Raw genomic sequence first — 12,065 nt, forward strand, 5'->3', positions numbered from 1 at the left:
AACATCCCGTAAGTTGCCATGTATCACTGTTATCATTCCAATTACATTGTAGAGACCATGCCTTATTTATCTTTGTTTTCCCCAAACCACCTAGCTAAGTACAAGGAACACAACTCTTACAAAATAAGCAATTGTTAAATTAAAATGACATGCAAATATCTGACTGAAACTTCATGACAGAACTATACCTCATCATACAGGGTCATTGTGAACTCAAACTCAAATTCTGATTTCAGACTGACCTAAATGTGAATTTGGACTCTGCCATTTACTAGTAGTATGTTGCTGGGTGTACGGCTTAGCCTCAGTCTTAGTTGGCAAATCTGATAGCATCAAACATACTTCATAAGATCATTGTGAAGATTGAGGGAAAAACAGTAATCTACATAAAATGTCTCAAGCAGTGTCTGGCATAGTAAAACCTTAGAAAGTGGCTGTGATTTTTGTTATGGCATACTCAATTCTGAATTAAACATCCAGTAGGAGAAACATAGACTGAGAATCTTACAAGACTTCGAATCTTCTGATCCAGGAATTGTTTACACATTGTTTTAATAGATTCTGCCTTTGCTCAACCTATTCCAATGACAGAGAATTAACTAGAACTGACTAAAGCAGCTCCAATTCTCCCAAAGTTCTTCCTTATTATTAGGTTGCACAGTATAAAATTGCCCTTTGTAGGTCAAAGTGATCAAATTATGAATATTTTTTTGGCTGGGCTTGTTGACTCATGCCTGTAATCCCAGCACTTTGGAAGGTCAAGTTGGAAGGATCGCTTGAGGCAACATGATGACATCCCATCTCTAGAAAGAAAAAAAAAGTTAGGGAGGCATGGTGGCACACATCTGTAGTCACAGCTACTTGGGAGGCTGAGAAGCAGGAATCACTTTAGCCCAGGAGTTGGAGGCTGCAGTGAGCTATGATTGTGCCAGTGCACTCCAGCCTGAGTGACAGAGAGAGACCCTGTCTAAAATGATAATCAATAATAATAATATCTAATAAAATGGCCACAAATCTGCCTTTCTGTTATTTTCTCTCAGTTTAGTTCAATGTCCATTCTCTCCTTTTCCTATATGATAGCCCTTTAGAAATAATGCGGAATCAATAGCCAACATGATAGACCTATTCCTGCCTTCACTGAGGCTTACACGCTCACCAAAGAAACAACAAGGAAATAAGCTGTCTCTGAGATATCCTCCTGTCTCAAGGAAATGAAAGAAGAACATTTGAAGCAAATGGTTTTGTGGAGGGAATTCCTATAGAATATATCATACAGGAAGGTTTGTGAGTACAGAGCAGAGCAGTTCAATAGAACTTTCTGTGATGATGAAAATATTCTGTATCTGCCCGGTCCAATATGATAGCCACTAGCCATACATCGTGATTGAGCACTTGAAATGTAACTAGTGTCAAGTGACTGAGGAAATGAAACTCTAATTTAACTTAATTTTAATTAATTTCAATTTAAATAGCCACATGTGGCTAGTGGCTACCAGATTGAACAGAGCAGATACAGAAGAGCAAACAACAGTGAGAAAGGAGGCTGGAAAAGTGGGGTCCAGATCTGGAAAAATTTTGAGAAGTACATTAATAATAATAGATGTTATCTTGAGACCCACAGAGAATCTTGAAAGGGTTTTAAGTTCCAGGGAATAACACAATCACATATGAGTTTTTTTTTGTTTTGTTTTTTGTTTTTGATATGGAGTCTCACTCTGTCACCCAGGCTGGAGCGCAGTGGCACAATCTCAGCTCATTGCAACCTCCGCCTCCCGGGTTCAAGCAATTCTCCTGCCTCAGTCTCCTGAGTAGCTGTGATTACAGGCTTGCACTACCAAACCCAGCTAATTTTTGTATTTTTAGTAGAGATGGGGTTTCACCATATTGTCCAGGCTGGTCTCGAACTCCTGACCTCTTGATCCATCTGCCTCAGTCTCCCAAAATGCTGAGATTACAGACATAAGTTGTAGAAAGATAATTCCGACTGTCTTGGGGAGAAAGATGGGGAGGTGGGTAGAGACATTGATCTTGTCTTTAGAAGTTTGATCTATAAGGGGAAAGATGGGAAAGGAGGCAGAAAAATGACTGGAGGATATCTCAGAGATACAGAGAAGTGTATAATTGACCACACCCAGCCACATACAATACTCATATGTGTATTTATATACATTGCACATAGTATATGTTAACAGTAATGACCCATATTTCTTGCTTTTTTCCTAGTTGCTCACAGGGCAACTAGCCTCTTAAGCATTTCTGGGTGTCCCCAAAGGTACCTGAGCTCAGAAGTAAGTCTGTCAACAGAGTATCCATGCAGCATCCGCCTTGTACATTTCACTCTGCTCTTCTCATGGTCCTCACCACTGAGGCTACTTTTGACTGTGGTCATGCCAATGATGTGAGTGCTTCCAAAGCCAGTAATTCTTAAATTGCCAGAAAGGCACTCTGTTCTCTGTGGAAGGGGGAGTAAAGCCCCCTCCTAAGAAACCTAAGATACAATTCTTGGCTAATCATCCCCTTTATCCCCAGACCAGTTTCTTTATCCACATCCTTCTGGCTTTTTTTCCCCCTCTAACCTCTCTAAGCCCTACCTATGGGATATGACAAAACAAAACAGAATGACAAAAATAAGTCTCCAGGAACTGATGATGGTAAGCTGCTATTGGGTCTCTCCTAAAGAATTTTGTTTCCCCTTTCTAGAAACCAATGCAGACGTGTGCATGCACATTACATCCCCCACCTCTTTTCTGGCACACACCACACAAAAGCACATACACTGTATGCACAAAGACATCTTCATCTCCTAGCACTTCAGGGGATATTCCCATACAAGGCTGAATTCACTTTGGGATGAGCCAGCACCATCCCTATTCCATGTATGTTTCTGCAAAAGAAATGGACAAAGGAGTACATCAGCAATCACAGCTCGACAGTCAGATATAATAATACTAGGCATGGAGTTGGAGCAATAGTGTGGCATAAAGTGAAGTGCACGGACCCTGGTGCCAGCCTGACCTGGATTCAAATCTCACCCTGGTCACGTTTACTAACTGGGTGGTCTTGGACAGATCACTTAAGCACTCTGAACTTGTTTTCAATTCTATAAATACCATCTCTTTGGAGGGCTATAAAAATTAAAAATAGCACAGGCGCAGTGCCTGTACCTAGAAGGTGCTCAATAAATGAAAGCTACTGTTACTACATTGGTGTTGGAAGCTCGGGATGCCACTTGTGAAGGGGGCACGGAAGAAAGTTCAGACTGCCACCATACCCTGAGGGCTCATCTACTATAGTTCCCTCATTTTATGGTTGAGGACACTGAAGCCAGAGATAGGAACAGACTTGGTCAAGGTCACACAGCAAATCAGTAACAGAGCCGGGTCAGGATTCCAAGTGTCTCTGGAAAGGTTCAGCCCAGTGCTCCTTTCTGCAGCTCCTATTATCCTCTGATATGACAATGTGTACTCCTATTCTGCGCCTGGGGATGTCCCCTCAATGGATGGGCACGAGAAAGAGCAGATGAGGTGTTTGTGGTGAAGCCCAGGCCAGTACAGCCATCCCCGTCGCCATGGCAACCCCAGCTCGGTTAGGGAGTACCGGCTCCTCTGGCGCCCCCTCCCATTCACGCAGCGGACGTGACACGTGCGGCGGGGTCACGTGTTGTTGTTGGGCCGAGAAAGCTGCTTCCGGGTCAATGCAGGACACTGGGCTCCGGCGGCCAGATTTGGGGTCTAGGTGAAGCGGAGCCGGGCCGGGGCCGGCCGGGAACAGGCCTGAGGCTGAGCGGCGGCGACAGCGGTGGCCGGGAGGGGGGAGGAGAGGCGCAGCCGGAGGAGCCGCCGCAGCAGCTTCCCCACCTCCCGGGCTGAGGGGTGAGTGGAGCCAGGCCCGCCAGCTCTGCCGGGCTCTAGAGGCCCGAGGCGCTCCCCTCAGGAGCCGAGGCGCGGAGGGTCGCTCCTGCAGGGTGCTGGGATAGGACACTTGGGCAGGGGCTGAGAGCCACACGGGGCCTGTCTCGAGCAGCTGTGGGGATGGGAGACCTGCTCTGGGGCTAGAGGGAGGTTGGGGCCTGCCTGGCCTGGGCTAGGGCGGAGCTGGGAGGGTCTTGGGCTGGCCTGGGCTGGGGGGCTGGCCCCGGGTTGGAGGAGGGCGTGTTGGGGAGCCTGCCCGGGTTCCTGGGAGAATCCAGGCGTCTCACCGTGCCCCAGCGTAGGGGGATGGGTAGATGCCTCCTAGCTGTTGGAAGAGGGAGACGTGTCTGGGACTGCTGGGGAAATAGGAAACTTGTCTCTGAACTACTGAATCCCAGAAAGGAGGACACGTCCCCAGGGAGGTTTGCTGGGGGAAGGACGGGCATGTCTAGGCCCTTGGGACATTAGGCCTGCTCTTACCAGGGGCTGATAAAAGGATGTGGTAATTGAATAAGGGCTTTTGGGATAAAAGATTTGCGCCAAGGTTGGGAGACTGAGAATGAGGGTGTTGGAATAAGATGGGGGACTGACAGGAGGGTGCTGGGATCTTGGGGGAAGTAAGGATCTGTGTGGAGCTTCTCTGTTGAGTTCTAAGTCCTCTAGTAGGAAGATGTTTTGGGAATTGGTGAAGAGAGGAGATTTAATACTGTCTTTTCTTGGGACACGGTGATTCCAGAAGTTGTAATTGAGGAAAGTTGGTTGGAAGTGTTGAACTGTATACAGTCAGTGGAGGAAGGAGGAGCTCTACTCTGAAGGTTGCTAGGCTACAAAGAACTTACAGGCAACGCCTAGGGTTGTTGAGAGAAGCTGGCAGTGCTTTCAAGTCCAAATACAGGCTGAGCTGGGGCTTGTCGCTTGTTCACGTCGTGCTGCTGTGGAGCTCTTAAGTTAGTTTCCAGTGGTCTGTCTTGAGCAAGGAGTGTGAATAGGTGCCGAGGACTGAGGAAAATTCACCCTTTGGGTCCTGAGCAGCGTTAGACCCAGATCTCTAGGGTGGTAACTTTCAAACTTTAAAAAAAAAAAAAAAATCATGCCCCACAGTATTAAGTATGTCTTACATTCAGATCTAGTACATGCCTAGGTATGAAGGGAAACTTTCACAAAGCAGTATTTACCCTTATTACATATGATATGTTCTGCTAATTTCTATTATATTCCGCCCTCTTGCATTAAAAAAACCTGCTGGCTGACATTTACTAAATTGATGATTTGTGGGTCACAACTTGCAGTTTGAAAAACACTGAAAAGTGCATTTATTTGGCTTCAGTGCCCTCATTCTGTAAGCTTCTGAAGAGCAGGGGTGATTCTAAACAGATGGATTTTTTTTTTGGTGGGGGGAGAGAGAGGGCAGCTGGGTACAATTGATTGCTTCGGTTTAGACGTTTATACCACGTAGCATATTTGACCTGTGTTTTCTGAAGTACCATAATCTTGATCTTCAATATCTGAAAGTTGCCAGATCATTTGATTGATGAAATTTTGTGTATGCTTGTGTGTTTTAGTTTTCTCTATCCTTTGCTGTGTCTGAGAAATGTGAGAGGCCTAGTTCCACTTAGTTGCTTTATCACCACAACATAGTTAAAGAAATGTTATTTTACTGTTCCAATGTTGTGAAGATACACAGATTTTCTTTTCTGCTATTTAAAAACATCCCAAATTCTTCTTACTGCAGTAATATGATATGCTTTTTGTTACATGATGAAAATTATGTGAAAAATACACGATAAAATATATACCAAAGCCACAGACATATATACAAGCCTTACAGTCTGTGACTTTGGTATATATTTTAAACTTAATCATCAACCTAAGTATAACTTTGAATCAGTTAACATCTTAATTCCCCTTACAAAAATTTTAGGTGGGGTCCTTAGAAACATGGTATTAATTCATAATAAACATTAATGACTGTTGGTGAACAAAGTGAGAGTCCTTCATGTAATGTTAAATGTTGTAATGTTAAAGTCTTTTGAAAAGTTGTTACACAGCCTATTGCTGCAGGACATTGAGTGTCAAAGGATGTTGTCTAATTTCAGTGAGTACACAGGGTATGTATTTAAGACCAGTTTAATAGCGTTTCTTTTTGTTGAGGATGAGTTCATATTATTTGTAACATAGAATTCAAAGACACAGTCATCAGGACAGAAGTACCCAAATTACACTCAGTGGGGGGGGTCACACTCTTGATCAAATACTTTATGAAAACATTCTGTCACCTTCAAACTTTGTGTGTTATAAATCTTTCTTGCCTTTAATTGTTTCTTAGGTACTGATAGAGGGGTTATGCTGGCATACATCAGCCATCCTTTAAAAATGACCTCTTAATCAGGGAAATATTGTTTGTTTTAAAATATTTAGCTTTAATGAATGTTTAAAGAAGACTTTCTTTTGTGGTAGGTGCCTGGAACATTAAGGAAGATTCGTATTTATATCATTTTTCTGGGAATCATGTGTACGTGTCAATAAACAGTTACGGAGAAGTGACCCTGAGCAATTGTATGTGCTTTTTAATAGTTTTGTTTCTTCTTTGATCCTTAGACTCTTAAGCATGTCCACCTGTAGCAGGCTCTTTTCCCTTTCTAATTTTTGCTTCCAAACTACTATGGTTTTAAAAATCAGATACTTATATTTGTTATATAACACTTTTTTTTTCTTAGTGTGTGACATGTATGTTGGCTACTTAGAGGCCAATTTACTTAGTCCTGGGCTGTGTTTTAAATAAGCGAACTCTTTATATATTTTGGGCCTGGTTAGCTGTATAAGAAGTAACGTGAAACTGATAGTGATACAATTTGGGCTTAAAGGGTGAAGGAATCATTTGCGATTGCTGCCTTTCTCCTATACGTGATTAGTTATTAAGATTTACCATTCCTCCCTTTTTCATGCTACCTGTTCTGCCTTATTTCTTTGGGATTAGAATGGTAATAACCGGAATATTCCCTTTGTCTTTTATTTGCATAGCTTCATGAAAGTACTCTTCCAAAGAATATTGCTATGATTATTTCATTTCCCTCCTCAAAAACCATTAGCTGCTTTCCAGTACAGGCACTGCATAAAGCCTATAGTGTTTAGCTTGACATTTAGGGCCTTCTACAGACTTCCTCTACTTTTTTTCTGGCATCATCATTACACTCGTAAATGTAGTTCCTCTACCTGCCAAGGCCTCTGCTCATGTACCTTCCTTTGTGTGTAAAATTATCCCGGAAAGTCTGCATATAAAATGTTCCTTTTCTTTATGAAATCATACTCTCATTTCATTTCAGATGACCTCTCTTCTTTGAAGTCTTTGTTGCTTATGTTGTCTGTACTAATTTTGCTATATTGCTTTGTATAATTTGTGCACCTTATTTTTATCCCTTTTAGATTATAAATGCCTAGTGAGCACGAGGCTCAAATACCCATGAATCACTAGGACATCTAGCACAGGGTCTACCAGAGCATAGTTCATAGACCAAGTAGATCAGAATTGACTGAACATATGGTTAAAAATGCAGATCCGGCAAGGCATTGTCGCTCACACCTATAATCCTAGCACTTTGGGAGGCCGAGGTAGGAGGATCGCTTGAGTCCAGGAGTCGAAGTCAACCCGGGCAACGTAGGGAGACCCATCTCTATGAAAAATTTAAAAATTAGCCAGGCATAGTGGTACATGCCTATAGTCGCAGCTACTTGAGAGGCTGAGGCCAGAGGATCGCTTGAGCCCCCGAGATTGAGGCTTCAGTGAGCTGTGATTATACCATTGCACTCCAGCCTGGGCAAGAAGAGTGAGGCACTGTTTAAAAAAATAAATAAAATAAAGCAGATCCCTGAATTCTAACCTAGACTTACTGAATCAGAATCTCTGGTGGAATCTAGGAATCTGCATTTTATGAAGCTGCCCAGATGATTCTTCCATTCAGTAAAAGTTGAAAGTAACTGACCTAACATGATGCTTTAAATTGCGGTAGGCACTCAAATAATTTTTCAGCAAGTGATGTTAATAAACTGAGCAATATCATAGTTCAGCAAACGTTTAATTTTAGGGCCTTGAAGTCAGCCTAGATTTGAGACCTGGCTCTGTCACTAGCTCTGGACCGGTAACCTCTCTGCTTCAGTTTTCTGAGCTGCAAAATGGGATAATAGTACCCCTTATAAAAGTGTTGTGATAACTAGGTGAGATAATACATATAAAACAACACAGTACACAACACATAGTAAACTTACAATAGATTTTATCTGCTGTCATGATGATGCCTAGCACAACAGTAGTCACCAGAGTAATTAATAAAGCATCGTGAGGAGAGGTTCCAGGTCAGTCATTGTCGATAAACAAATTGCTCATATGGTTTTAAGAACTAAAGCTTAAAATATTTTCTATTTTACATTAACAGATTTTGGCCCTATGTAGTGTTTAAAGTCATTAAGATGTTTTGCCGTCTTTAGAAGAATTGGTATCAAATTAGCATGTCCCCTTCATCTTCCCACTGATGGAAGAATAAAGTGCAAACTTTCAAATGGTGGACCTTAGCCCCTTACCATGTGGCCCTACCAATTCTTTATTTTCTAGCTGTCCTCCCACATATACTCTACACCAACTACACTACATTTCTCACTTTATTTTGCATCTCTCACTCATTTGTATTTGTGCACATGCTTTCCCCTTCTTTTCATCTAGTAAATTCCTGCTGCTGTCTTGTAAAACTCAGTTTTACATGTGACTGACCTCCTTAGTGAAGATAGTCACTCCCTTAGTGTTCTCAAAGTCGTTCGTCCATACTTATTTATTTATTACCTTTGTGTACATTTGTCTTTTTGAGGGAAAACGATTTAATCCTGGCATGTATTCCCACCTCTGCCAAAAGGGGAGGATGTTTGTTTATTTGACTCATATCAGCTCCTCCATTTGTCTGGACGTCTCAGCTTTCACAATAGTAACTAGTTTGTTGACCACTTACTTCATGCCAGGTACTTAATTAGATGCTTCAAAAACTTTATTTCATGTGATTTTCACACTAACTGTGAAATAGTTATTAATAGCTTCATTTTGCAAGTGAGGAAGCAGGCATAGAGATAGGTAAATAACTTGTTCAAATTACACAGTAGAGTCATAAGTGAACTCAGAACTAACTGAAGACCATGCTTTTTAAGTTACAGTGCTCTTCTAAAAATGCAATGTAAACAGGTAGCACATTTCCCAAACTTAGGATCTTAAAACTGTGTGAAACTTTGATTAATCACTAATCATTCTTAGGAATGTGAACCATAACAAGTACTATTGTGAAAAGTTATTTAAAACTCTTCTTGGAATAATGCGTTTCCAGTGATTTTCAAAATTTTTCTTTCTTCTCATTCTGCCATTGGTGAGCTTCATTTTCCTTTCACTGTCAGAAGGTGTTGCTTCATGTCTATTGATAACAAAATTCACTTTCCATTTATCCAATGAATATTTTTTATCATATGCCAGGCACTGCTCTGTACAAAACTGAACTGGACTGACAAATCTCTGCTTGTGTGGGACCTGTTGTCTGCTGGAGAACAAACACTAAACTCACGGATTATGATTATGATACGTGCTATAAAGAATGACAGAGGGTGAAGTGACCATGAGTGATGGTGGCAGTAATGCTGTTTTTGATGGGGTGGTCAGAAGCAGCCTCTTGGAGAGGGTGACATTTGTGTTTAAATTTGAGACTTAAACACTGAGATGAAGCATCTCTGCCAAGAGACAGGAAAAGCGCAGTGTTGCAAATGCAAAGACCATGGGGGAAATCAGCTTGGCAAGTCTGAGAAATAGAAAGTCACGGAGGCTGAATAGTGGGCTAGGAAAGGAGTGGCAGAAAATGAGAGTAGAGACGTAAGCAGTGATCAGATTAAGTGAATCCTTGGCGACTATGATGAAGAGATTGGATTTTATTCTGCATGTGAAGAGGAACCGTTGGAGAGTGTAAAGGAAATGATTTGACTTAAATTTTGAAAAGATCACTTGGCTGCTTTGTGGAGAATGAATTGTACAAGAGTCAAGAGTGACCAGGGTGGAGGCTAATGCAGAGGTCCTGGTGAGCAGTTGATGATGGCTTCAACAAGAATAAAGTGATAGAGATGGACAAAATTGGGCAAAATTGGGATATTTTGGATGTGGTATTGATAGGTCTTGCTGGTTAGTTACGCGGGGTTATGAGAAGAAGAGAAAAGTCAAATATAACTTCCAAGATGGGAATGAGTGGAGGGTGAGCAAATTTGGAAAGGGAATTAAGAGTTCCGTTTTTGCCTTCCTGATCATACTGTCCACAAAGGATACCACTATTCTGAATTGTGTTTTTTTTTCTGCCTTTTCTTTACAGTTTTTGCCACATATGTATGTGACCTGAAATGATAAGATGGCTAATTTCCATGTTTTAAAATTTTGTATAAATGGAATTATACTGTGTATATTCTTGTGATTTTTTTTTTAACCATTTAGCATTGTTTTTTTTTTCCTGCCCTGTGTGAACAAATCAACATTGTTTTTTAAAAGCCATTTGTGTTGATGAGGAAGTAGGCATAATGAATTACCAAATGTTAATTTCCATTGCTATGTGACATTTTATTTTATGAATATATTATTGTAATTTATCCAATTGCCTTTCTTAGATGTAAGGGCTTCTCCACACTGCACTCCCCCTGCCCCCCCCCACCAGCAATTCCCCCAGGGTTTTTGCAGTTTTAAGCAATGCTGTTGTTGTGGACATTCTTTTACTTGTTACCTGGTGCACACTACAAGTTGCTGTGCAAGTTCCTGTAGAGTTTACACTGAGAAGTGGAATCGCTAGATCATAGAGTATGTGCGTCTTCAACTTTACTAGACAGTAATAAATTGTTTTCCAAGATGTTTTTACTGATTGATACTCCCACTGGCTACATTGCCAGTTTCTATTCTTCTGCATTTTCTTCAATACTTGATATTGTCGAAGTTTTTAAGTTTTGCTGATTTGCATAAAATGGTATTTCATTGAGATTTTAATTTTTGTCTCAGAAAATTATTGAACGTGAGCATCTTTTACATATGTTAACCATTTTAAATTTTATCTTCTATTAAGTATTTGTTTATGTCTTTTGTCCATTCTCCTATTAGTCTTCTTCTTCTTACTGTTTTTAAGAGTTCTCTATATTACATGTGTTGCAAATATCTTTTTTCCAGTTTTTGGCTTGTCTTTTCGTGTTTTTAATGTCTTTTGACGATCAAAAGTTTTTCTTTTTTTTTTTTTTTTTGAGACAGGATCTTGCTCTGTCGCCAGGCTTGAGTGCAGTGGTGTGATCTCTACTCACTGCAGCCTTCACCTCCTGGGCGCAAGTGATCCTCCCACCTCAACCTCCCAAGCGTCTGGGACTGCGGGCACATGCCATCATGCCCGACTGATTTTTTTGTAGAGATGGGGTCTTGCTATATTGCCCAGGCTGGTCCTGAACTCCTGGGCTCAAGTGATCCTCCTGCCTTGGCCTCCCAAAGTCCTGGAATTGCAGACGTAAGCCACCATGCCTGGTCAAGTTTTCATTTGACTGCTTAACTTTTTGTTAATGGATTTTTAAAATGTTTTCTTTATGAAATATTTCCCTAAATCAAGATCATAAAGTTCTTTTCCTATTAGAAGAAATAACTTATTTTTTTCTCAAGGAGATAAAGTTTGCTTTCATATTTTATGTGGAGGTGAATTTTTTGGTAAGGGTTCAATTTCATCTTTTCCCAGATTTTTTTTTTTTCTTTCTTTCTTTCTTTTTTTATTATACTTTAAGTTCTAGGGTACATGTGCATAACGTGCAGGTTTGTTACGTATGTATACTTGTGCCATGTTGGTGTGCTGCACCCTTCAACTCGTCAGCACCCATCAACTCGTCATTTACATCCAGTATAACTCCCAATGCAATCCCTCCCCCCTCCCCCCTCCCCGTGATAGGCCCCGGTGTGTGATGTTCCCCTTCCCGAGTCCAAGTGATCTCATTGTTCAGTTCCCACCTATGAGTGAGAACATGCGGTGTTTGGTTTTCTGTTCTTGCGATAGTTTGCTGATAATGATGGTTTCCAGCTGCATCCATGTCCCTACAAAGGACTCAAACTCATCCTTTTTTATGGCTGCATAG

At 41.2% G+C, this 12,065-nt stretch overlaps 1 protein-coding gene across 3 annotated transcripts in view; it reads left to right on the forward strand.

The window, feature by feature from the left end:
* Nucleotides 1–3,682: 3,682 nt before the first annotated feature.
* LOC117079799 (tubulin-specific chaperone cofactor E-like protein) overlaps nt 3,683–12,065 on the forward strand; it is a 168,285-nt gene continuing 159,902 nt past the window's right edge. For 2 of the 3 annotated variants that reach the window (XM_033203853.1, XM_033203851.1), the window contains exon 1: nt 3,683–3,872. The gene's annotated coding sequence lies outside the window, so the exon portion shown is untranslated. The remainder of the gene's footprint in view (nt 3,873–12,065) is intronic. The other variant, XM_033203855.1, reaches the window with a different exon arrangement.

This window comes from Trachypithecus francoisi, unplaced genomic scaffold (genome assembly GCF_009764315.1).
Source record: "Trachypithecus francoisi isolate TF-2019V2 unplaced genomic scaffold, Tfra_2.0 Lachesis_group8, whole genome shotgun sequence".
NCBI classification, from domain to species: domain Eukaryota; kingdom Metazoa; phylum Chordata; class Mammalia; order Primates; family Cercopithecidae; genus Trachypithecus; species Trachypithecus francoisi.